Below are 27,263 nucleotides of genomic sequence, written 5' to 3'. Positions count from 1 at the left end.
AAAATTTTAATCACTACTTATAGAGCCTTGCATGGACAAGCCCCTGCTTACATCCAGGATCTACTGCACGCTTACACTTCTGGTCGTTCTCTAAGGTCTTCAGACCAAGACCTTTTAACTGTCCCCAGAACACGTTTTAAAACCAGGGGTGACCGAGCCTTTTCTGTGGCGGCTCCAAGGCTCTGGAACTCTCTTCCCTTAGCCTTAAGAGCCTTGGATTCTGTGGAATCTTTTAAAAAACACCTCAAGACACATCTTTTTAGACAAGCTTTTAACTAGCAATATGGCTTAGTATATTATGTGTTGCTGTTTTATTTTGTTTTTTACTGTAAAGCACTTTGTGACCCTTCTTGTCTGTGAAAGGTGCTATATAAATAAAGCTTACTTACTTACTTACTTACCAGCTAAATACCAATTCCCATACCGGGAGTTGAACCCGGGCCACCTGGGTGAGAACTAGGAATCCTAACCACTAGACCATATGGGACCGAAAACATGGTAATAATAGTAATTTCATGAATCAATTCATAGTCTGGCTGGAAACAGGCCTTCACTTAAACGTGAATGTAGAAACTGCTTAAGTAAGTTTTATCTTGAAGCTTTTGAGTGTTCTTTAGGTTTTTATCTGCTTTAACTATTACCGGACAGCGGGGGCACGGAGCAGAGCAGAGCGGCCGTTAGGGAGGAATCCTCCTCCGTGTTCAGCTCCATTTTGAACTGGCAGTAAAAAACTTAACGTCGGAACTTTATGACGAATAGAACTGTTGACAGGTTGATTTCTGTTAATAACAAACACAACTATAGTCAGCAGAATAAGAAAATATATATATGAAAAGCCGTCTTGGTTCATCTTTCCACTGTTCCTACAATCACCACTCTGGTCTGGTTGGAAACTAAAGGATCTAAACTAAAAGGATGTTCCTCTTTAACTAAAAGGTCTATCTCTGTAGGGATCCATCCCATAATGTTGTTACACACTTAGAATAATAATCTGAGTCTGTCAGCAGCAACAACACAACCTTTAGTGGACGCTGACTTTACCTTTAAATTAGGAGTTTAAACAGAGACACAACAGGACGAATAAATCCATCAAATCAAGTCCCCAATAATCAGCATGTGGCCTTGTTTTATTTCAGGTAGTCAGCATGGAGCTGTTCCACATTCCCAGACATTTAAAACAAGTCAATCATTGGCGTTATTCTACGAGTCAGATGAATAAATCAGCTGTTTGCTATTTGAGCTGCTCTGTTTCCTGCTGCTCCGTCATTCTTTAGTGTCCTCTGGAAACAGGTTGCTGTCCTTTATGTGTCTTTTGGATGACATCATCAGTGTCTTTGCTTTAGTCTGAAGAAACTCCAACAGATTTAAAACCACATGCAGTCACAGAAAATACAAACAGGGAATAGAAAATGTCAGACAAAGAATATGAAATGAAAAGTCCCTAAAGTAGGAAAATATAATGTTAATCTACCAAACAACAATAACTGGAGAGCATCCAATTAAACATGGCCGACTTCCAGTATATCGGTAATGAAGAGAGGAATGTTTGGACATATTACAGATTCATTTTATTTTTATTTAACCTTTATTTAACCAGGAACAATCCCATTGAGCTACAGTAACTCTTCTTCCAGGGAGTCCTGCCAAGACAGGCGGCAATAAGTTTCATAATACATAAAAGACAGGACAATGGTTCCATACTACACCACAAATCTCTTTAGATACTACAACACAAACAAGACATTACACCTAACTTAAGCTAATGCAGACATACAACTTAAAAACAGGTTGCACCCAGATTTGAACTCAGATCGCTGGATTCAGAGTCCAGAGTGCTAACCATTACACCATGGAACCTTTGAAAGTGTTGGAAGTGTTTGCTAGGCAGTTTCTTTTACAATATCCACATGTGTGATATTGAAGCCACAAAACAATCACAACAAAGATGAAAAAGCAACAATTACTGGCCAACTTAAGTCCTTTAGTTAGCGAAGCGTTCAGAGGATGTGGGAAAAAGCAAGTCAAGAACAGGTTTTAAAGGACTTGGCACAGACAGTGAATACAGCAGAAGATATGTCTACTGTGTACAAACACATGGTAACTTTACATCTGTTGACAATAAAGATGCTGACAAAAAAGCTTAACTTGCAATTGTGTTTCTTTCCCAACTTCATGTCCTCTTAAATACAAAGAACTTTTAAGTACTTTATTCCCAATATCATGTCTCAGACATTTGTTCCAGATGAAAACACTAGTTGTCAGAAGTGGGATTTGAACACACGCCTCCAGTAGAGACTGCGACCTGAACGCAGCGCCTTGGACCGCTCGGCCATCCTGACTGATCCAACAGATGTTCAGTAGGACCTGTCTAAAAAATTATAATATAGTAAATAAACATGTCATGATATAGTAGGTTCCAGCGATCTGAGTTCAAATCTCAGTGGAACCTGTTTTTAAGCCACAGCACAGGTGAAAAAGATCACTGAAATTTGAACTTGTGTTGCTGCAGTCAGAGTATACAGTGCTCATCCTGAATGGGCCAGTATAGTGCATCAGAATTGCTTGTTGAATGGTCTATTAGCTTTGGAACCCCCCTTTCCCCACAGCTTTCAACTGTCAGATATGGGTGGGGGAGTGGGCCCTGTGTCCAACCCTTTCTGTGTAAAAAAAACAACTAAAGAAGTCTCTCGGATGAGAGACAAAACTTCTGCGGAAGCCATTTTACCAAGTCTAGTTGCCCTCGGCCTAGTTGTGCACTTTTGGGGTAATAGCATGGATCAGGAACCAAAACGACACATCTGGACTCAATGTGGGCATTGTACGGCAATATTTGACACGTTTAGACAATGAAGACAGTTATCAGTTTATTTCCCATCTGGCAGGTATATCTGTGGACTCAGTTGGACATTTTGAAGATAATTGCACAATGTTGACCCAATTGTCAGTCTATTTCCCATCTGGCAGGGACATTTCTGGATTCAGGTGGACATTGTGGACAGCAACATTGGTGGATCTTGATTCCCACCATAGGATTTGGCCTGTATTGGACATTCTCTTCACATTCCACGCAATGTATTGCCATTGTCAAGCACATTGCCACCCTGGTGACTTTCTTCCATGTCTCCATTTCTCCATATATTTGGACTGACAGCTGAGAAACCTTCCCTTGTTAACTATGACATGGATGACTGAGAACCTACTATAAAATGACATGTTTAATTTACTATATTATAATTTTCGAGACAGGTCCTACTGAGCATCTGTTGGATCAGTCAGGATGGCCGAGCGGTCCAAGGCGCTGCGTTCAGGTCGCAGTCTCCACTGGAGGCGTGGGTTCAAATCCCACTTCTGACAACTAGTGTTTTCATCTGGAACTAATGTGGAGACATATTGGGAGAAAGTAACTTTGTTCTTTGTATTTAAGAGGAAATGAACGTGCGCAAAAATCGCAATGCAAGTAAAGTGTTTTGTGAGCATCTTTGTCAACAGTAAAGTTATGTGTTTGTACACAGTAGACATATCTACTGCTGTATTCACTGTCTGTGGCAAGTCCTTTAAAACCTGTTTTTGACTTGCTTTTTCCCACATCCTCTGAGCTTAGCTAACTAAATGATTTAAGTTGGCCAGTAATTGTTGCTTCATTGTTAATGTGTGCCTTCAATATCTCCATTTAGCAGCCATGTGTCTGACACAAGCAGAGTGTTACAGCAAACCTTCCAGCAATTGTAGCGGGAGCCCCCGTTGGCATGTTAGCAACAGCCAGACTCCAGCGTGCAGTCGTGCTTTGGAAATCACACCATGCCCACCAGGTGGGGCATTAACAGCTAACTAAATATTGAGAATATTTAGTCATGTGTTTTAATCCCACAGAGTTGAAATCTAACCTTTCAACAGCAAAATGTATACAAATGTGCATTTCTTGTCTGGGTAGTTGAATCTCTAAGAAGCTTGCCTCAATGCAGAGTCCCTAGAACTGTGGTTGCAGAGTGGAGGTGTAGTCTCGTCTCCATTTAGCGGCCGTGTGTGACACAAGCTGAGCTTTACAGCACAGACAAGCTTCCCTAGTCACTCACTGGAATAATGTGACTCATCTCAGGAATGGCATATCTGTGAGCCAATGACATCCCTGGTTCCCTAGTGGTCCATTTTAATAAATATTGGCACAGAAACCCAGTTCAATGAGTTTATTTACAACGTCAGTCAGAATCAGTGGTTGACTTTACATTCCTTTTGAGAAAGGACTCGTGAATCTTCCCAAGGGATTACATAGATGGTGAAGGTGCACTTAAGTTCCTGAAATATAGAAAAAAAGCAAACAATTAGTGCATCTTGTTTAACATTTGACATTGATGCACTGGGGCAGACCAGTGTTGGGCTTTAAGGTGTGTTTTTCCCGGAGTTTCATACACAACCTGAAGTCTTACACTTACAGACAATAAAAGACAGATACAAGCAAAAGAAAAGTATAAACAGTCATGAAAAAATGCCAGAGAAAAATGACAAAGTGTGATAAAAATTTTAATAAAATATTGGCAGTTTTTAATAAAGTATTGGCTTTTTCCTTGCAAAGCTTTTTTTCCCCCAATAACATTAACAAGCATACCATTAGTTACGATGCCGGTGTATGTCACGATGTGGAGAGCTGATACATGCAGGTAGTGTGGCCGAGTGGTCTAAAGCGCTGGATTAAATGTAAATGTGCTGTATTTATATAGCGCTTTTCCAGTCTTAACAACAGTTCAAAGCACTTTTACATCTACAGGAAACATTCACCATTCACACACTGTGGCCGGGACTGTCGTACAAGGTGCCACCTGCTCATCAGATAAACATTCACACTCCAATGCGCAGCACCGGGGGAAACTCGGGGTTCAATGTCTTGCCAAAGGACACTTCGACAATGACTGCAGGGGCTGGGATCGAACCACCAACCTTCCAATTGGCAGGCAACCGCTCTACCACTGAGCCACAGCCGCCTATTTAGCCGATTAAGACTCTCTCTGGAGACGTGTGTTCAAATCCCACCACTGCCAGTTGCATATGTTACATAGCAAGGAAGCCAACCAATGTGATGTCTTACAACTGTATCATTTGGGCTGAACTTGGTGAAGTAACTAGAATCATCCATCAATACCCTTGCTGAGATTCTTCCTTGTTAACTTGAGGTTCAACAGTTGGTGAAACAACAACAAACAATTGTGATTATAGCTTTGGCCATAATTGTGCAGCCCAAAGAGATCTAATGTTTTATCAAACCAGGTTGGGCAAGTAACCTTTCTGCTGACTTCTTGTTAAAAAAAAGAAATTAACATCACTCAAAGAAAGCTACTGTAATGGCTGGGAATCAAACCCAGGTCAACTGCTTAGAAGGCAGCTATGCTCACCACTATACCACCATGGCTGGGTAATCCAATGTTCACTTCCAATATTGTAATACATCTGGGCATTGAGACTGAAAGTGCGCTCTATCACTGAAAGCACCTATGGGGGGGGGGGGGGGGGGTCCTGTGTTATCACATTCACAAGAATGGGAAGTGTGTGTATGTGTGCTAGCTCCCTTCGATAGCTCAGTTGGTAGAGCAGAGGCCTGTAGAGGCATAGAGCTGAAGTCCTTAGGTCTTTGGTTCAAATCTGGCATGAAGGAGAAGTTTATTTCTAGAGTTTACCTTCAGGGATCAATAAAGAATTTCTGATTCTCATGTAGAGATGGACAGAGGACCCAAAAGCATAATACTTCTTGCCGGGACATAACATGAAACAAAAAAAAGAGCTGGGGTAGATATGAGCGCAGAAATCCTTTTACGACAGGCTTTACGTGATATTCATGAAACGTTCGTATCACACCAATCAGAGTGTAAGAATGATCGTACATTGATAAATGCAGCGGCTGGAAAGCAACTTGATTTTGCCACTAAGAAGTGATAGTAGTATTGTGATAAATTTGCCTCGCGCGTGACACTCTTTTCCATCATATTCAATAACTAAACCAGATTATTCAATTCATTCCTCTACTAATATGCAAAGTAGTCTCATCCAGGACCTAAAGCACCCTAAGCGAGAATCATAAACCTAGACCAATGAACAAGGAGAGTCATGTCCTGCTCATTGTTCCTCATATCTTTTCACAGTGTTTTTCTATTGCGTGCAGTTGAAGCAGGATATGAAAATTGCCAACATGCTGTACTACAATTGTGCTGGCTCCTAATCTGGGTTAATTTAACAATAAACTGGATTTTAAAGTACAGATTAGGGTTGGAACACCTAGCTTCCGGGATCGTCCGGGAGTTGAAGCCAGGACCTCCCGCACCCAAAGCGAGAATCATACCCCTAGACCAACGAGCCACGTAAATATAACTTATTAGCAATTTCCCATCAAGTAAATGTGACCAGTCAGTGACTCGAAAGCCAACTGTTAAGAAGTTTGTTTGGCATGTGGTGTTTTTATGGCTCCACTGCCAGATTGAGCTTTCTGATTATATTGGACGAAAGACTACTTTTGAAGCAAAACATTTTACCAACATTGGAACTTGAATTTTTTGGTCAAAAGTGACAGCAGATAAGCCTAGTTTCCACCATCTATTGGACGACAGACTACTTTTGTCAAAATTAGAAATTTAATATTGGTAAAAAAGAAATGGAGTTTGAAAGAGGAAATGCAGCTTGGATTTGTCACTGACTTGACTATGGTCAGGTAGATTGTCATGGGGTCTTTTCATGGCTCCACTGCCCGATTCAGTTTTCCGATCTCATTTGACAACAGGAAGAATTTGATACAAAATATTTTTACCAAAACAAAGACTTGATTTTGTCAGTAAAAAGTGATAGTATAATATAACAGCTCTCCACATGACACACACAGGGACCGTGACTAACATTACGTTTGTTAATATTACCAGACATAAGGCCACGTGGGTTATCTTTGGGCTGCTCTATGGTCTTCTGCAGAAGGATAAGTCCCAGAGTTGGCTCTCTCCAGGTTATTTAAACAACAATCGTCCCTGGATGGACTTGAGCCGCCATCCTTTCGGTTAACAGCCGACTACGCTGACCTATTGCGCCACAGAGACTGCGCCTGTCTGAGGGTTTGTGAGCGGTCAATCTTTAAGCCAGAAGCATTTGCTTTATGGCTGTCTGTTAAAACATGAACAGAGACAACTTCTCTTTGTTGAAGCATTATTACAATCAAGCATCAGGATATACATGGGGGGGGGGGCTCTGCTATGGCTGTGGTAATAAAAGAAATACATAACATTGTAAAGGCTACCATACACAAGGCATAGGAATCATATATGCTAGTAAATAATAACAATAAACCCAATATCAATTACATTATCTTAATGAGCAAGGACATTTAACAATGGCCATTATATCGAATCAGGCAGGTGTAAGCTAGCTAACAGGTGTAACCTAGTTAACAAGTGAAGAACACAAACAAGCTAACTTTTAAATTTGCCAGAACTACAGACCAATACAACAACAGGCTTAAATGAACTGACAACATCAGTTCTAGGACTTACAGTTCTCAAAGACGCACACAATCTCAGTTGATTATCCTCCGGACAACTAGTCTCTTGCTCTTTTCTCTCACAATCACACCTGATATACGACTTTTAGTACAAAACTAAAGTAACAAGCCAATTTTGTAAAATGTAAGGAGTAGAAAGTGCAAATTGTAGTAGACTGCCTCAGTCTGTGGATCCTTATGGAGGAAGCTTGATTGATTGATATACTGCCTTATTTGTACCATAACAGAGATCTAATATTGTATTAAACCAGGTTGGGCAAGTAACCTTTCTGGTTACTTCTTGACAAATAGAGTAAGTAACATCACTCAACAAAAACTACTGCAAAGGCTGGGAATCAAACCCAGGTCAACTGCTTGGAAGGCAGTTACCTAAAGCACCCTAAGTAAGTAAAAGGATTAATAAAGATAAGTCTAAGTCAATCTCAGAAAATAGTTTTAAAAAACTGAAAATCTTCAGGGGATGTAGCTCAGTGGTAGAGAGCATGCTTTCCATGTATGAGGACCTGGCATCTCCAGCAGGTATTATGGTAGAGTCTTTAAAAGAGCTGCAGAAGATATTACCTCCTGTGGTAATCTGACTGGTAGGGTTATAGAACGTAGTGGTAGACTAAGACCTCCTGTCACACAAACTAAGCAGTATGCTCTCTCTTTTATAACTCAGACTATCAGACAGCACAACAAGCACTTTAGATGCACATGTTTTACAGTCTCTATTTTACTGTATTTATGTACTTAAACTGTAGTATGTTTATAGTATTATGCTCCAGTTTTTAGAGGTGTTACAGCAGTTATGAGCACTGTAGTTTCCATTTTTATAGATGAAATAAACTGGACATGCTATTAGGTTTACTCTTCAGCAGATGGAAACCTTACATCCCAGACACTTGCTTTGCTCAACATCCACAGACTGGAAATAGACTTAGTGCTGATACAAATGATGAGATTTGGGAGAGGATGGTTTCGATCCATCGACCTCTGGGTTATGGGCCCAGCACGCTTCCGCTGCGCCACTCTGCTCTGCTGTTTGGGCTCAAGGGATGGAAAATTCTGTGATTCACATTTTGAGGGAAGGTGGCAACAAAGGTTCTAACAGCTTACGGGTGGCAAAGTTTAACATTTTGTAGACCTTGCAACTTGCGTATCACTCTGCTCAGCCTCCCTGGTCTACTCCAAGGTGGTGGAAAGGAAGCTTCAGCCAATCCTCCGCCAAGTTGCCTGTTATTTGCAGGTAGTGTGGCCGAGTGGTCTAAGGCGCTGGCTTAAGGCTCCAGTCTCTCTGGAGGCGTGGGTTCAAATCCCACCACTGCCATTTGCATCTATTACATAGCTGGAAGCCAACCAAGGTGATGTCTTGCAGCTGTGTCATTTGGGCTGAACTAGGAAAAGTAACTAGAATCAGGATGGCTGAGCGTTCCAAGGCTCTGCTTTCAGGTCGCAGTCTCCACTGGGGGCTTGGATACAAATCCCACTTCTTACATGAATTGTTTCCTTCTAGAACTAATTTCAGAGACATGTTATTGGGAAGCTTGAACTCAGCTATTCTCTACATTAAAGTGGACATTAATTTGTGCAAGATACTGAATTGCAAGTACAGCCGCACCTTTTGTGAGCATCTGCATTATCAACCCATGTAAAGTTACCATGTGTACACAGTAGACCTATTTACTGCTGTATTCATTGTTTGTGGCAAGAGCTTTAAAACATATTCTTGACTTGCCTTGTTCCACTTCCTGTGTCAACGCTTAGCTTACTAAATGACTTAAGTTAGCCAGTAATTGTTGTGTGCCTTCAATAGCATAAGTGTTAAGATTATAAAAGAAGCTGCCTGGCAAACCAATGTTGCCTTTCAGAACAGTGGTTCCATGGTGTAATGGTAAGCACTCTGGACTTTGAATCCAGTGATCTGAGTTCAAGTCTCGGTGGAACCTGGTTTTAAGCCAGAGTACTGGTGAAATAAAAAAATCAACCTCAACACTGTCCACATCTAGGCCAACGGGTAAAATATTCTTGGATGTTTGACTGAAAACAGTATGTTGGTGGTGGCATGTTGAGCTGTGATCTGTTAACTTAAAAGAGCTCCAAATTTAGATTTAGTTGAACATATTGAGGATATTTCCACAATGTTGACCCAAATGTCAGTCTATTTCCCATCTAGTTGGAACATGTCTGGACACAGGTGGACATTTTGGACAGAAACATTGGTGGATCTTGATTCCCACCACAGGATTTAGCCTGCATTTGGGTACAGAGTCGGTAAGATGCCTTCACATCCCGCGCAATGTATTGCCATTGTAAAGCACATTTCCACACTGGTGACATTCTTCCATGTCCCCATAAACACATATATTTGGGCTGGCAATAGGGAAACCTTCCTTTGATAAGTATGACCTGGGGCCTGTTGCACAAAAGTAGAATAAAGATATCCAGGATAAGTGATAAAGCGCAGCTTGACTTAGTGTGATCTGCTCGTTGCGGCTTAATCGGTTGCACGTTTGCCGAGCCAGGATGAACAGGTGGAGCTATGTCAAGCCAGGTGTAGATAGCTGGGATAAGTGCACGTTCACGTCTTTCTCAAATAGACCACGGTATCGAGCACAGATTTACTGATGCAGCGATGAGAAGACGCACGCGCCAAATGTTTCACCCAATGAGCAGCAGCTTCTAATGGAAAGTAACGAGGAGGGAAGAATATGCAAAAAGGGAAATACGGCTCTTATCAAACGGAGAAAAAAAGCCCAACGTAGCGGACCCGACTGAATGTGTGTGTGTGTAAAAATATCTACTTAGCCTATAGTCACTACACATTTTTACAAAGTTGTCGGCTACACTGTTTTAATTGCTTTAAATATGCTAGTTTCATGTGTTGGTTTTATGTGATAAATATGCTGGTTTTACTGTAAAGTGTCTTTGACTAGCACACCATGTAAAGCAATATGAATAAAATATATTATTATTAAGCCTTTGCCTTAAAAGTGAGCAGAGGGAATTAATGTTCCTCGGGAAATGTAAGACTATAGGCTTAATTTCAAACCCTTATTCACACCGCGAGAAAATGTGTTAGACCATATGCACGAATCTCTATAAGCTATATCTAATTCTTTGTACATTAATGTTCATAAATAACAATCAGAAAGGGACAACAACTAGAAAAAAAGTATGTGACTTCAATACACGCTGTGAGCACATGTAAAACAATATTTATGTTTTTTATTCTTCTGACAGGTGACCGCACCAAAATAAAAAGATTAAGAAGCATTGTGGTGTTCCCGGTGTGATGAATGTAAACTACACTACATACTTGCTGTATATAGACCACGTTATTGGTCCAGGGATGTGAGACTAATTGAGAAGGTTATGAAACCAATGTAAGCTGTAATAAAAAAACATTAGGAGTAACACAAACTTCCCTTTATTATAGAAGGATTAGCAACAAGTAAATGAAATCATGAATGTATTGGTTTCTGAGCAGTCTGCCATTAATATCATATCTGCGAATATCGCTACATTAATATCGTCACACTTAATCTCCGGAGCGCGTCCTGTATAAACCTGAAGCTGAGACCACGGACGCTGCGCTGCTCATCTCTACTTTTACAGAGAGAGAGACACTGACGCGACTCGCAGGTCTGCTGGCGGGCACCGGCCACCGGCCACCAGCCACCGGGCAGCGGCCGCACGCCAGGCAGCCTCGAGACAGTACCGTCCCACCGAGAAAAGTCCCACTCCGCATCAGGGTGCCAGGGCAACCATTCCTAACATCTAAACAACCGTAGGGTTTAAATCCAACTCGTGACAACAATAGTGACAAGTAGCTAATGCATGTTAATAAAAATAAAGCAGAACACATGCAGAAGACAACGGAAAAAATGTTAAACACGTTTATTTCGGATCAGTCGGCAGCTGATTTGACACATGAGACTCCAGGATTAATCTTAGCCCGGCTGTTAGCCTGCTCTGGACCAGGCTAGCCGCAAAGAATAAATCTCCATGGTTACTTGGCTGGGCTTAATTCAATCTGGTTTCGTGCAACCGAGTCAAAGCTAAATTCATCCAGGATAACTTGAATATCCCGGCTTAATCCCTTATCCTAGTTTCGTGCAACAGGCCCCTGGATGACTGAGAACCTACTATATCATGACATAGTTGACTTACCATATTATTATTTCTGTGAGAGATCCTACTACACGTTGGATTCTTCAGTCAGGATGGCTGAGCGGTCCAAGGTGCTGCGTTCAGGTCGCAGTCTCCACCGGAGGCGTTGGTTCGATTTTGGGGATATTGTTTTTGTTTTGTTTTTTGCTGTTTGTTGTGGTGGTGTAGCTTGGGGGGGGGGGTTGATAAGATAAGTTGCTTGCAAGGGTTACACAGTCATCAGCACACATTTGCACACAGACTTTCAACAGTACATTCCCTTACCTACTTCACATTCGCTCTTTTGGTTGCTTGGCCATTCTTATCAAATATGGCTGCCAGAAAGGGATGGGGACAAAGACGGTGCATCCTGTTTAATTAGTTACACAGTTAAGCAGTTACACTTATATTCCATGGTCTTCTTTTTGTTTTATTAGCATGTTTATTGAGTTAAATTAGAAGCAATTATGGGTGTTTTTGGGGTTGAGTGTATTCTGGGGTTGTGTAAATAAAGTAGGCAGGACTAGATTATACCCGATAGATATCAGAGATCAACCCATTACCTTAATTTTTATGCGTTGTACTTTTCCCTTGCCGGGTGAGTTAGGGAAACTGTTACAGCATAGCCGAGTATTCTGTCCACCTCCACACGAGTAGTCTTCTCTTCAAGCAGACTTACTGCCTCCTGGTCTTGTCTTGACCTGGTTACCACTTTCTCATTTTTGTATAGCAGCACATCCAGATGCTAGAGATTCTCAACAATCTGGAAGAGCTCCATGTTGGAAGGAACAGTGGACGTCCACGATACGTACTGGGCCCTAAAACGTTCCCCCCCAGTCTGGTTCGAATGGTGACTGGTCCACCTGGTGGACCAAGCTTCACTGGCTCTATGGGGGTGAGATGTGGATGATCAGCACCAATGAGAAGGAGTGGGCTGGCGTTTTCAAACTACTGAAGGGAGAGACCTGCCAGGTACTTATACCTCTTCTGCAGACTGACTGGATAGGATTGATCTGCCAAGCCTAGGCGAGCTAAGCCGTTACTCCCAATACTGCCTGTCAGTATACTGTATGTTTAGCTTTTACAAGGTAAAAGACAAATTAAGACTTAACAGTGTAGCTACTTGTGGAGGTGCTGTGGCTTAGTTGGTTAAAGTGCCTGTCTAGTAAACAGGAGATCCTGGGTTCAAATCCCAGCAGCACCTTGTTGTTGGAGAGATTACCTCTTTTGGCGTGTCATCATCATGTCAACCCAATCCCTGTGAAAGTACCCTGGTAGCAAATGAAAATGGCATGTTACATTTACACAGAAAACACCAATAACATGCCCACAAGGTGTTCTATTTGCCTGTTAACTAATTAAATTAATTAATAAATGCGCTACTTTGGCTCCACTACAGTTCTGTGTCAGTCAACTGCTCCATTTCACTCACCACTGAGTCAGACTTAATGCCCCGTCCACAACAACATCTGATTAGCAGGCAATTCAAAAACAAGTACAGGTAATCTCTGCAACAACAACATGCTGCTGGGATTTGAACCCAGGAACTTCTGCTGACTAGACAGGCACTTCAACCAACTAAGCCACAACACCTCTGGGGATAAACACGGATGCATGGCCATTATGGAGGTACTCGGTGTAAACAACTGAGGTGGTTGGGTCATCTGGTAAGGTTGCCTCCTGGGGGCCTCCGTAGAGAGCTGGTCCAGGCACGTCCAGCAGGGAGGAGGCCTCGGGGAAGACCCAGGATTATGTGGAGAAAGTACATCTCCAACCTGGCCTGGGAACGCCTCAGGATCCACCAGTCGGAGCTGGTTGATGTGGTTCGGCAAAGGGAAGTTTGGGGTCCCCTGCTGGAGCTGCTGGACAAAAATGGATGGCTGGAGGGAACCCTTTTCACTAGCTCATTGTATTCTTGCAAGACAGACTTAGTTGCAGGAGGCGCTGTAGTTTAGTGGTTAAAGCGCCTGTCTCGTAAACAGGAGATCCTGGGTCCAAATCCCAGCAGTGCCTGGTTATCACTGAATAAAGTGTTTCCACATGGTTTGTGATACTTAACATATGCAACAAAGATGAAGCCTGATTTTCTAGAGCACTAAAGTGACATGTGATGTTGTTTTGTACCATAACATTACATGTGTACATGTAAAGCGAATAAAAGCCTTTTGTTGGAGGTGTTTTTGCAACTTGAGTGTGAAGATTATAAAGTTTTTATTATCATGAATTCCTTCAGTCTTACCTTGGAAGCTTAGGGCTCCTGCACACTGCCTGCATGGCGTGAGTGTGTCAGCTGAGGTTAGAATGCCTACCGTATTGGTCAATACTGTTAACATGAGAGAAATATTTAAAAAACAGACACACCACACAGTAAACGCTATGTTGACTGTTGAGGAGGACTAAATTAAGACTGTGTTTTAAGCTTTTCATGGCTTTCCATGAGAAATGGCATGATAACAGCTGTTTTCAGTGTTGATGGAACATGGCCTGACCGGAGGGAGTAGTTAATGACCTTTGTGATGAGGGGACTTATGGTATGGAGGTTAGATTTTACCAGACCTGTGGGAAAAGGGTCTCTCAAGGTCCTTGCATAGGACTTCTGTTGTTCTCGGTAGGCCTGCCTATCAACAGTGAGTCCTGAGGCGTCGCTCAAGGACATGTCCAGCTGTTTTCATTTGCCGGAGTTCGTAGGGGTCCCCTGCTGGAGCTGCTGGACGAAGATGGATGGATGGAAGCAACCGTGTTCATTAGCTCATTGTATTCTTGCAAGACAGGCTTATCTGTCGAAGGCGCTGTAGCTTAGTGGTTAAAGCGTCTGTCTTGTAAACAGGAGATCCCGGGTCCAAATCCCAGCAGGGAACGTTATAACGAGGAGGGAACGTTCTCTAAACATTAGCTTTTGGTTCGAACTAACCTTTAGAGAACCAAAAACTAACGTTCCCTAACGTTCTCTAAACGTTCTGTGTTAGTAGGGTACTTATCGCTGTCAAAAGGTATGGTGTTATGTTTGACAATGATACTCAATACAGGAAACATGACAATGCATAATATTTTTTTTTATTCTTCAGGTTTGTCTTTTTGTCGTTAATGGCTACAAGTGAACAGTTCCTTTCTGCCTTTGACCGACATATTTCGGCTTGTTTTTCCAGCCCCTGAGCATGATCAGCAGAGCAGAGTGGCACAGCGGAAGCGTGCTGGGCCCATAACCCAGAGGTCGATGGATCGAAACCATCCTCTGCTAATTCCTATACTTTGTACCAGCAGTAAATATATTTCCAGTCTGATGTTTAACATAGCATCTGTTGCTGCTAGTGTCTGAAGTGAAATGTCTCCGCCGGCTGAAGAGTGAACTTAATAGTTTGTCAAGTTCATTTCTTCCATAAATATAGAAACTACAGTGCTCATACCTGCTGTAACACCCATTAAAACTGGAGCATAAAACAATAAATACATTACACTACAGTTAATAAATACTGTAAATACAAACATGTACGCTTAAAGTAAAGTAAAACCTGTAAATGCAACAGCAGTGGCTGGAAATCGAACTTGGACAAAGTGCTTGCACTGCCATGATATAATACATAGTCAAAAAGTAACATATCTGTTGCCTTTCTGCTGGACAATACAACATTTACTGCAAATCCTGTAACACAGACTTCAGTAGTTATGAGATAACACAATATTATTCATGAAGGTACATCTGCAATTTGGTGTAATGTCCAATGTTGTTGGTTTTCTACCGCTCTTAAAGAACACCTCTCGTTGTCGGCAGGATTCGAACCTGCGCGGGGAGACCCCAATGGATTTCTAGTCCATCGCCTTAACCACTCGGCCAAGACAACCTGAAACACAGTCCTATACCTGTTTGCATGAATGTTCATAAACATTTCAATTGGTTAGTAATACCAGACATGGACAAAGTGCAAATCATAGTCTGTGGATAGTTGTGGATGAAGTTTGATTGATTGATATGCTCCCTTATTTGTACAAGAGCTATTTTGTAACAGAGATCTAATGTTTTAACAAATCCGGTTGGGCAAATAACCTTTCTGCTTACTTCCTACTTGTTTCTGCATTTGTTCAGAGCTATGTCTGATGATGAACTCACTACCGGGACAACCCCAAAGAGAAGCACTTATGAACCCAATAATCATCAGTGTCTCCATTTGAGATGATCTGAATGTGATTACAATGACATCCATCTTCAGTTAGTCTGTAGCATTGTCATGTTCAACTGCCCCAACAAGTAGCACTTACTGAATTCAACAGTCAAGTCAATGCTAAAGTTAGAGTAATAAGAATGACTTAGAAAACATTTCAGCATTGTTCAACCAGTAACAAGGGAGAATATCCTTTTTAAACATTTCTATAGGGAGGTCAGCAAAACTACCCGTCTGTCTGTACAGACTACAACTCAACCCTTTTTCAAACCTAAGCTTTGTGAGTAACGTTTCCAGATGTCTTTGTGTAGGTGTTGCAGAAATGCTGGAGTAGTGTGGATACGTGGCCTAAATAAAACAACAGATATGCGTTGTTATAGGAAAACGGTATTAAATGATATATAGTCCAAGAAAGACAAAACCTTTACATCAGCATTGAGCATGTTCCTGCTGTCAAAGAGAGCTTTACCGTGACGTAGGATCACCTACCTCAGGATCCAGGAATCCACAAAAACAACAAATGAGGCTAAAGAGTTATGTAAACATTTGAATTAAAACATGTATGTGCATGAATGAAGACAATGAAACCTGTACTCTTTCTATGTTGTTTCTTCTTGCTGACATAGTGCCAAATGTTGTCAGGCTCACTGATGACTTGACTGAACCATTTACCAGATAATTCCCTGACCGGGAATTGAACCCGGGCCACGGCGGTGAGAGCACCGAATCCTAGCCACTAGACCATCAGGGAGTCACATCTATCCAATTCATCTTTGTAGATGTGAGTTTCCTTGTGCAAATGTGAAAAGGGACGTGTAAAAAAAAAAGGCTTTAAAAATGTTGGGAAAACGAAGATTTAAGAAGGAAAATCAGAGGGAGAAGACGGGGACAGATCGGTGGCAGAAGACGGGGGCAGATCAGAGGGAGAAGATGGCAACAGATGAGAGGGAAAAGACGGGGACAGATCAGAGGGAAAAGACTGGGACATATCAGAGGGAGAAGACAGGGACAGATCCGTGGGGGAAGACGGGGTCATATCAGAGGGAAAAGACGGGGACATATAAGGGAGAGAAAACGGGGACAGATCTGTGGGAGAAGACAGGGACATATCAGAGGGAGAAAATGGGGACATATGAGAGGGAGAAGACGGGGACAAATCAGAGGGAGAAGACGGGGACAATTCTAATAATTAAACTGAAATAATAAATCTGTCTGCCAGGAGAAGATAGTGACAGATCTATCTGGGGAAGATGGGGACAGATCAGAGGACCAACCCAAAATCACAAAGACAGAGACAGATCCTTTTATTCGTCCTTATTTCTTGTTGGCGAACAGAAGAACTCAGTTTTGTTTTTATTTTTCAGTTTGCGTCCGTTTTCAAACCCGAGCACCTTATTTAAGTTTTGTTGCATGAATGTTTTATTTTGAAAGAGTGTAAAACCACTTCCTAATGAAACAGGTTGTACTATCTGAGGTTTATTCATAAAGTGCGTGTGCGTGTGTGTGTGTCAAAAAAAACAATGATTCAGTTTAAAATATATTTTCATCCACAAATTAATTTTAGTGCTCAAAGCCTCGTAGTAACTCATAGTATAGTACGTCAAAATATTCATAAAAGTCATACTATAGTATGTCGAAATAGTCCTAAAAAGTCATGGTATGACGTCTCGAAATTCATAAAAAGTCATAGTTTAGGATGTCAAAAATTCATTAGTCACAGTATAGTATGACAAAAATTCATAAAATGTCATAAAAAGTCATAGTATAGTAAGTCAAATATTTATAAAAAGTCATAGTATAGCATGTCAAAAATTCACAAAAAGTCATAAAAAGTTGTAAAAAAAGTCAAAAATCATAAACAGTCACAGTTTAGTAAGTCAAAATATTCATAAAAAGTCATAGTATAGTATGTCAAAAAATTCATAAAAGTCATAGTATAATATGTTAAAATTAATAAAAGTCATAGTATAATATATCACAATATGCATAAAAAAGTCATAGTATAGTGTGTCCAAAAATTTAAAAAAGTCGTAAAAAGTCATATTATGTTGAAATATTCATAAAAGTCATTGTTTAGTATGTCGAAGTAAACATCAAAAGTTATACTGTAGTATGTTGAAATATTTATAAAAATCCATAGTATAGTTGTCAAAAAATTCCTAAAAAGTCATAAAAAGTCACAGTTGTTGTTGTAAAACAAGAACTGTCTAAAAACCTGTGGAGAATGCGGGCATTGATCCCGGTACCTCTCGCATGCTAAGCAAGCGCTCTACCATTTGAGCTAATTCCCCCTTTTCAAAGAAAGTCATAGTATAGTACGTCAAAAATTCACAAAAGTGATAAAAAGTCATAGTATGTCAAAAAATTCATAAAAAGTAATAGTTTAGTATGTCAAAATATTCATAAAAGTCATAGTATAGTATGTCAAAATATTCATAAAAGTCATAGTATAGTATGTCAAAAGATTTATAAAAATTCATAGTATATGTCAAAAAATTCATAAAAGTCATAGTACAGTATGACAAAATATTCAAAAAGATTCATAGTATATGTCAAAAAATTCATTAAAGTCATAATATAATATGACAAATTATTTATAAAAATTCATAGTATGATATGTCAAAAGATTTACTAAAGTCATAGTATAATATGTCAAAAAATTCAAAAGATTCATAGTATAATATGTCAAAAGATTCATAAAAGTCATAGTATACCCAAGGCCTCCTCCCAGCTGGACGTGCCTGGACCAGCTCTCTACGGAGAACCCCAGGAGGCATCCTAACCAGATGACCCAACCACCTCAGTTGTTTACACCGAGTACCTCCATAATGGCCATGCATCCGTGTTTATCCCCAGAGGTGCTGTGGCTTAGTTGGTTAAAGTGCCTGTCTAGTCAGCAGAAATTCCTGAGTTCAAATCCCAGCAGCACCTTGTTGTTGCAGAGATTACCTGTACTTGTTTTTAAGTTGCCTGCTAATCAGCTGTTGTTGTGGGCGGGGCATTTAGTCTGACTCAGTGGTGAGTGAAATGGAGCAGTTGACTGACACAGAACTGTAGTGGAGCCAAAGTGGCGCATTTATTAATTCATTTCATTAGTTATCAGGCAAATAGAACACCTTGTGGGCATGTTACTGGTGTTTCTGTGTAAATGTAACATGCCATTTTCATTTGCTACCAGGGCACTTTCACAGGGATTGGGTTGACATGATGATGACACGCCAAAAGAGGTAATCTCTCCAACAACAAGGTGCTGCTGGAATTTGAACCCAGGATCTCCTGTTTACGAGACAGGCACTTTAACCAACTAAGCCACAGCACCTCCACGAGTAGCAACCCTGTTAAGTCTTAATTTGTCTTTTACCTTGTATAAGCTAAACATACAGTATACTGACTGGCAGTATTGGGAGTAACAGCTTAGCTCGCCTAGGCTTGGCGGATCAATCCTATCCAGTCAGTCTGCAGAAGAGGTATTAGTAGCTGCCAGGTCTCTCCCTTCAGCTATGCTGTAACAGCTTCCCTAACTCACCCGGCTATGGAAAAGTACAACGCATATAAATTGAGGTAATGGGTGGATCTCTGATATCTATCGGCTATAATCTAGTCCTGCCTACTTCATTTACACAGCCCAATGCAATAAACATGCTAATAAAATGAAAAGAAGACCATGGAATATAAGTGTAACTGCGTGTATTATAGACACAACTAATTAAACAGGATGCACCATCTTCATCCCCATCCCTTTCTGGCTGCCATATTTGATAAGAAAGGCCAAGCAACCAAAGGAGCGTATGTGAAGTGGGTAAGGGAATGTACTGTTGAAAGTCGGTGTGCAAATGTGTGCTGATGACTGTATAACCCTTGCAAGCGACTTATCTTATCACCCCCCCCCCCAAGCTACACCACCACAACAAACAGGAAAAAACAAAATAAAAACAATATCCCCAATATCGAATTTACGCCTCCAGTGGAGACTGCGACCTGAACGCAGCACCTTGGACTGCTCAGCCATCCTGACTGAATATTCCAACGTGTAGTAGGATCTCTCACAGAAATAATAATATGGTAAGTAAACTATGTCATGATATAGTAGGTTCTCAGTCATCCAGGGGCCTGTTGCACGAAAGTAGAATAAAGATATCCAGGATAAGTGAAAAAGCGCAGCTTGACTTAGTGTGATCTGCTCATCGCGGCTTAATCGGTTGCACGTTAGCCGAGCCAGGATGGACAGGTGAAGCTATGTCCAGCCAGGTGTAGATAGCCAGGATAAGTGCACGTTCACGGCTTTCTCAGATAGACCACGTTATCGATCACAGATTTACTGATGCAGAGATGAGAAGACGCATGCGCCACATGTTTCACCCAATGAGCAGCAGCTTCTATGGAAAGTAAGAGGGGAAGAATATGCAATAAGGGAAATACGGCTCAAACGGAGAGAAAAAACACAACATAGCCGACCCAACTGAATGTGCATGGATGTAAAAATATTTACTTAGCCTCTAGTCACTCCACATTTTTCCAAAGTTGTAGGCTACACTGTGTGTTAATTGCTTTAAATATGCTAGTTTCATGTTTCTGTTTTTATGTGATAAATGTGCTGGTTTTACTGTAAAGTGTCTTTGCCTAGCCTACTCTGTAAAGCACTCTATAAATAAAATGTATTATTATTTAGCCTTTGCCTTAAAAGAGAGCAGAGGGAATTAATGTTCCTCGGGAAATGTACCCTACGGACTATAGGCTTAATTTCAAACCCTTATTCACAACGCGAGAACATGTTTTACAACCATATGCACACATCTCTATAAGCTATATCTATTTCTTTGTACAATTATGTTCATACAGAACAATCAGTAAGAGACAACAACTAGAAAAAGAAGTAAGTGACTTCAATGCACGCTGTGAGCATATGTAAAACAATATTCATGGTTTATTCTTCTGACAAGTGACCGCACCAAAATAGAAAGATTAAGAACCGTTCTGGTGTTCCTGGTGTGATGAATGTAAACTACACTACATACGTCCTGGATCTAGCCACGTTATTGGTCCAGGGATGTGAGACTTATTGAGAAGGTTATAAAACCAAAGTAAGCTGTAATAAAAAACATTAGGCCCACTTATTAAGGAGTAACACAAACTGTCCTTTATTAGAGAAGGACAAGCAACAAGAAAATGAAAGCATGAATGTATTGGTCTCTGACCAGTACAGTTAATATCATCTGGGAATATCGCTACATTAATATCCTCACACTTAATCTTCGGAGCGCGTCCTGTATAAACCTGAAGCTGAGACCACGGACGCTGCGCTACTCATCTCTACTTTTACAGAGAGAGTGGACACTGACGCGACAAGCAGATCTGCAGGCAGGCAGCGGCCACGACGAAGCAGCCTCGAAACACTACCGTTCCACCTGGAAAAGTCCCACTCCGTATCAGGGTGCCAGTGCAACCATTTCTAACCATCTAAACAACTGTAGTAGGGTTTAAATCAAACTTGCGACAACAATAGTGACAAGTAGACTAATGCATGTTAATAAAAATAAAGCAGAACACATGCAGAAGACAACGGAATAACTGTTAAACACGTTTATATCGGATCAGACGGCAGCTGATTTGACACATGAGACTCCAGGATTAATGTTAGCCTGCTCTGGACCAGGCTAGCCGCAAAGAATAAATCTCCATGGTTACTTGGCTGGGTTTAATTCAATCTGGTTTTGTGCAACCGAGTCCAAGCTAAATTCATCCAGGATAACTTGAATATCCCGGCTTAATCCCTTATCCTGGTTTCGTGCAACAGGCCCCAGGTTGAAATATACACAAGTTATGCTTTAAATAACAACATATTAAAATTAAAAGTGGGCGTGTACAGGGAGGGATAAGATGCTGATTCACATATGCACACTTGTAGATAATATATGATTTATAAACAAAATATTACTTACAGATGGGCATTCGCATGGTTTTAATAAATCGGATTTATTTTATTTGATTATACATGCAGTTTTATAAATAAGACCCCAGGTTATTTACATGGAGTCTGGTGGAGATATGCTGCTCTATACACGCTAAAAGTAGTGATTATTTATATGGAGTCTTGTGGGTTTGGTGATGGTGATTTCGGGGTTGTTTCATGTTAAACTAAAAGAATCTTATTCTTTAACTATAATCTGAGTCTTTCAGCACTTTTAGTGGATGGAAACGTTCTCTTATCAAGGAGTTTAAACACAGAAACAGCAGGAAGGATAAATCCACCAAATCAAATCACAAATAATCAGCACGAGGCCTTGTTTAATTTTCTGAACAGACCTCAACAGATTTGAAACCACATTCAGTCACAGAAAATATGAAATGTCAGACAAAGATTATTAATTGAAATTCCACAAAGTAGAAAAAAACTACAAAACAATAATTTTTTTTTAAACAATAAAAAAATTGCCAACTTCCTAGTATGTTGTAATGGTGAGGACTGTTTGGACCAATTTACACAAATATTGAATTTGCACTTATTAAACTCACTATGCTTAAAGGTTAGAGTTTTTTGGGAGTTTAGAAATATATAAGGGTGACAAAAATGAATTCCTAAAATAAAAATTATACTGACTTCCTTTCAGCAAAAAAAAGTTGTGTTTTTCTAGAGATGAGAAGAAAGTTTTTACTAAATAAAAAAGGTATAAACTTTTTTTCAAACCAAAACATCTTTAAACATTGTGGTTAGGGTTGGGTACCAAAACCCGGTGCTAGTACGGCACTGGAGCCTTAACACCCGGTATCTATCAGACCGAATAGTAACGGGGATTTTGGTGTTACTGAAACACCAGCGCTGCCTTTTTCCATCTAGTAGTTGTTTTTGTTATTAAGCAGCAATTTACTGGAGAAATATTACTATTTTTTACATTTAATTGAGACCATATAACAATAAACAAGCCATTCTTAAATGTTGCTGGCTGTCTTTTTGAGCTCTTTTTTATTTTTTTAAATATATACATTTAAAAAATGTATTTTTAAAAGGATGGGTTCAGGCACCGATTCTGTTGCCTAAATGGTCAAGGGTTCTGAGGACAGGCAGAAAACAGTCCAGCTGATCCACAATAACATACATGTTGATCAGAAGATAAAGTTACTGCTGGTCAGCCTTCAATGTGGAGAGAAGATCAGAATATAACAACACAGCTATCAGGGCATGAGGAGGAGGAAACAGCTTGGCTCTGAAACATGTTCACAACGAGGCAGAGTGAATGAGCTGGTGTCTTTTAAGGCTACTACTATGAGAAAAGGTTTTCCCACATTGTTCACACCAGTACGGCTTCTCTCCAGTGTGAATGCGCTGGTGTCTTTTAAGGTTACTACTCTGAGAAAAGGTTTTCCCACATTGTTCACACCAGTACGGCTTCTCTCCAGTGTGAATGCGCTGGTGAGTTTTAAGGTGACAACTCCGAGAAAAGGTTTTCCCACATTGTTCACAGCTGTACGGCTTCTCCCCAGTGTGAATGCGCTGGTGAGTTTTAAGGCTACCACTGCGAGAAAATGTTTCCCCACATTGGTCACACCAATATGGCTTCTCTCCAGTGTGAATGCGCTGGTGAGTTTTAAGGCTACCACTATGAGAAAAGATTTTCCCACATTGTTCACAGCTGTACAGCTTCTCTCCAGTGTGAATGCGCTGATGATTTTTAAGGCTACCACTATGAGAAAAGGTTTCCCCCACATTGTTCACACCAGTACGGCTTCTCTCCAGTGTGAATGCGCTGGTGAGCTTTAAGGCCATCACCACGAGAAAACGTTGCCCCACATTGATCACAGCTGTACGGCTTCTCTTCAGTGTGAATGCGTTGATGTCTTTTCAGGGCACTCTGTTGTGTGAAAGCTGCCCCACATTGTTCACAGCTGTAAGGTTTCTCTCCAGTGTGAACTCTCTGATGAATCTTTAATTTCCAGATGTTGTGAAGGATTTGTCACAGTGCTGACAGCGGTGACGTTTGACTCCTCTTCCTCTCCGTTTCTATCAACAGAGAAAAACCAAGAGAGTGAGTTAGTGAGGTGCCATGCTGTAGAGCTCTATCTTAAATTAGAAACAACATTTAGAGCATATCTATGGAACACTGTTTGACTGACGCATTAGATTTCTTAATTATCTGCCAACATCACTATTATGGAGTTGCATTATGGGAAATGTAACATCCAGTGTTGGTTAGTTTGGGATAAATAAACTACTTTTGATCAATTTATGTGTGGCCTCCATTTTGTTACCAGCCTTTAGCCAGCTGGTAACCAATGGGGGATCATCCGTGATTTTAGTACCGGGAGAGTTGTAAATGTAACATTTTTCCACAGAGTTTTAGCTCTCACTGGTATCTGTAGGGGTTACTGTGTTGTCTTGTATAAGAACCATTGTCCCTGATAGGCATTAATCAGGCAATGAGGGGCACCAGTTGACCTTTGACCTTCTGTTTTGTCGTTTTTGCTAAATCAAACTTGTATAGCCAGCAGTATTGTGTAAGTATTTAAATCAAACTTGTATAGCCAGCAGTATTGTGTAAGTAAGTAATACGGTGTAATGTGGTATTGTCCACACAAGCTCCATTTCCTCAAGCATTTCTGAAGCTCAGCAGAGCTTTCTGCTGTGCTCTGGAATAAAACTGCTGAGCATCACTGACTCCTCTGAAAAACACAGGCGCATATGTCGTGGTCATGGACGTTTAAAAAATAGCTTTGATGTACAGTTGTGTTCAAAATAATAGCATCACTAAACTCATGAACATATTTTTTGGTAAAAGTGATACTTCTACATGGCAACTAATTTACTAGTAAGTGTTGTAAATGTATATGTGCTGTATTTATATAGCGCTTTTCTAGTCTTAACGACTACGCAAAGCGCTTTTACATCTACAGGAAACATTCACCATTCACACACATTCATACACTGTGGCCGGGGCTGCCGTACAAGGTGCCACCTGCTCATCAGATAAACACTCACACACATTCACACTCCGATGCGCAGCACCGGAGGCAACTCGGTTCAGTGTCTTGCCCAAGGACACTTCGACAATGACTTCCCCAACAATACATGCATGTCCATTGATCTACGTTTGTATATATTATATATTGTTAGTGACCGTACGTACACACCGCCACCGACTTGAGCGGCAAAAAAGCTTTGGCCGCCCGCCAAGGTTGTCAAAAACGGACGGAATCTTTGTGACGCTTTGGCCGCTCTGACGTTCTCTGTTCGACCGGGAGAAGTACACACAGCCACGGCCAATACACTGACACTAGAAACCTTTATACATTACATATATAATGACAGAAGTTGTATTGTTAATTGGTCGCAACGGAGTCTGTTAGCAGTTGGCTCGCTGAGCAGCCGCCTAGGGACCCGTGCAGGACTTCACTGTGAGCAGATGTGACCGGCCGGTAACGTTAACTGGTCCCAATGTACAAACAACGTTAAATTATAAACGAAAGGTAACCCAGCAACGGCGATTATGAGCTTGTCCTCAGAATTAATGTTTGGTAGGAAGGAAAGTTTACATCGTATGTTTCTCCAGGATCAGCCAATTCCGATTGGCAGCTGGTGTTAGCCGCTACTTGCCGCTGAACAGCGTCATAGCTCATTACCATAACGTTGAAAATTTCAACTTTCTGATTGACGCTCAAAACGCGACGCCGACAGATTTGCCGCTACTTGCAGCTGAGAGAAGCCGGCTTCCATTGAAAATGAATGACTTCCGGTAACTTTAGACGCTCAAGTCGGTGGCAGTGTGTTAATAAAGTTTGGATTGATATTGATTGATTTATTTATCCGTGTTACCCCCCCGACCACTATCGGAGGGCCGCAGTTTAATTGACTACCAGTTTTTTCTTTGAGGAATTACGGTATGATATATAAATCCTAAACGACATTTGTGAAACCCTCTGTGTGCATTCATTAATATTGAGATTAGATTTCTGGGACTCTTCAGTCTGGAGTACCCTCTTTCTTTCACTCACCTCCTCCTCCCTGACACCTTTCCTCTTGCCCTCCTTCTTCTTCTTCTCCTCCGTCTCCTTGTGTTTCTGCATGTACTCGGTGATAAGGTCCAGGTCCAGGTTGTCTTGTGGCTCCCATGTGTTATCCTCACTGGAAAGGTGAGTGCAGACAGAAGAACATCTCCTCACACTTTGTTTTTAGACAATCCATTCTCACTCTAATTATCATTCCTATTATTCCTTTTTTCTATTGCCATCTTGTAAGGTTATTTGTGGGTCTGCAACCTAGTGTCATAATACCAAACCTTCAACTTTGAGGGCATGATACCATGCTGACACCTATTTGCAATATGTAAATATATATTATATATCTCAGGACCAAGAACACCAAGCATTAATATTATAGACTCATACTTACTTTGAGAACCCCTTCCATTTCAGCAGAAACTCTACTCTTCCCTTCACCACTCTGCGGTCCAAAACCTTCTCCACCACATACTCCTCTTCTTCCTCTTCCACCTCCTCCTCCTTCTTGCCCTTCTTTCCTGCTCTGGTCGCCAGCTTGCCGTCTGCTGAAGGTGCCTTTAGTAGACCCATGGAGGGGGGGGACAGACATGCAGAGATAATGATACAAGGGTTAGAAGAACTAATGGGAGGTGTGAGTGAATTTTAGTTGACTGTGTTTTACTATGCTTAAACACAAGGCAGGCCTGGTCGCTTCTTTAAGGGAATACAGTGGGGTCCGTTTGGGGCAAGTTTGAGGTGATCACGATTTTGGCTTCCCACGTTTAAATTTGCGTAATCAAGCAATTTTTATTTATTTCATAGAACGCCCCGGGTTTTGGCAAAAGCCCATCTACCGCTCCGTAAACCACTGTCTGATCATGAGCCAGTCAGAGTAGTTCCCCGCACCGCGCAGCTTAGTTTCTAGATGGAGATAGTCAGAGAGGACAGAGTAACAGGAGGAAAACTCCACAGATAACAGTCCGTTATACGGCGGTCTCAAGGTTTACCAGTTTACCAGTAAACGCAACATTTTGTCCCATCTTTGTTATTCAGAGAACAGCAGTGACCAGTGCTAGTTGGTGCTAGTTAGTGTCTGTTCGCTTACAGGGCTCTAGGGTACTAGTTAGTGTCTGTTAGCTCACAGATCTCTAGGGTGCTAGTTAGAGTCTGTTAGCTCACAGGGCTCTAGGGTGCTAGTTAGAGTCTGTTAGCTCACAGATCTCTAGGGTGCTAGTTAGTGTCTGTTAGCTTACAGGGCTCTAGGGTGCTAGTTAGTGTCTGTTAGCTCACAGGGCTCTAGGGTGCTAGTTAGTGTCTGTTAGCTCACAGGGCTCTAGGGTGCTAGTTAGCTCACAGGGCTCTAGGGCGCTAGTTAGTGTCTGTTAGCTCACAGGGCTCTAGGGCGCTAGTTAGTGTCGGTTAGCTCACAGAGCTCTAGGGCGCTAGTTAGTGTCTGTTAGCTCACAGAGCTCTAGGGTGCT

General features: G+C 41.2%; 9 non-coding genes across 9 annotated transcripts; 5 read left to right on the top strand and 4 right to left on the bottom strand.

Moving 5' to 3' along the window:
• Nucleotides 1–415: 415 nt before the first annotated feature.
• trnae-cuc (transfer RNA glutamic acid (anticodon CUC)) lies at nucleotides 416–487 on the bottom strand. Its single transcript has one exon. It is a non-coding gene; the product is annotated as a tRNA-Glu (tRNA).
• A 2,784-nt stretch (nucleotides 488–3,271) lies between these two features.
• Nucleotides 3,272–3,354, top strand: trnal-cag (transfer RNA leucine (anticodon CAG)). Its single transcript has one exon. It is a non-coding gene; the product is annotated as a tRNA-Leu (tRNA).
• Nucleotides 3,355–8,752: 5,398 nt separating this feature from the next.
• On the top strand, nucleotides 8,753–8,834 carry trnal-aag (transfer RNA leucine (anticodon AAG)). Its single transcript has one exon. It is a non-coding gene; the product is annotated as a tRNA-Leu (tRNA).
• A 547-nt stretch (nucleotides 8,835–9,381) lies between these two features.
• trnaq-uug (transfer RNA glutamine (anticodon UUG)) lies at nucleotides 9,382–9,453 on the top strand. Its single transcript has one exon. It is a non-coding gene; the product is annotated as a tRNA-Gln (tRNA).
• A 3,333-nt stretch (nucleotides 9,454–12,786) lies between these two features.
• On the top strand, nucleotides 12,787–12,860 carry trnat-agu (transfer RNA threonine (anticodon AGU)). The gene has a single exon. It is a non-coding gene; the product is annotated as a tRNA-Thr (tRNA).
• A 736-nt stretch (nucleotides 12,861–13,596) lies between these two features.
• trnat-cgu (transfer RNA threonine (anticodon CGU)) lies at nucleotides 13,597–13,669 on the top strand. Its single transcript has one exon. It is a non-coding gene; the product is annotated as a tRNA-Thr (tRNA).
• A 1,744-nt stretch (nucleotides 13,670–15,413) lies between these two features.
• trnas-aga (transfer RNA serine (anticodon AGA)) lies at nucleotides 15,414–15,495 on the bottom strand. The gene has a single exon. It is a non-coding gene; the product is annotated as a tRNA-Ser (tRNA).
• Nucleotides 15,496–16,492: 997 nt separating this feature from the next.
• Nucleotides 16,493–16,564, bottom strand: trnae-cuc (transfer RNA glutamic acid (anticodon CUC)). The gene has a single exon. It is a non-coding gene; the product is annotated as a tRNA-Glu (tRNA).
• A 2,494-nt stretch (nucleotides 16,565–19,058) lies between these two features.
• Nucleotides 19,059–19,132, bottom strand: trnat-cgu (transfer RNA threonine (anticodon CGU)). Its single transcript has one exon. It is a non-coding gene; the product is annotated as a tRNA-Thr (tRNA).
• Between the last annotated feature and the right edge of the window lie 8,131 nt (nucleotides 19,133–27,263).

The sequence above is a fragment of the Etheostoma spectabile genome, unplaced genomic scaffold (genome assembly GCF_008692095.1).
Source record: "Etheostoma spectabile isolate EspeVRDwgs_2016 unplaced genomic scaffold, UIUC_Espe_1.0 scaffold00002014, whole genome shotgun sequence".
Lineage (NCBI taxonomy): Eukaryota > Metazoa > Chordata > Actinopteri > Perciformes > Percidae > Etheostoma > Etheostoma spectabile.
Note: the sequence above shows the minus strand (reverse complement) of the source record. Positions and strands in the feature narration are given on the sequence as shown.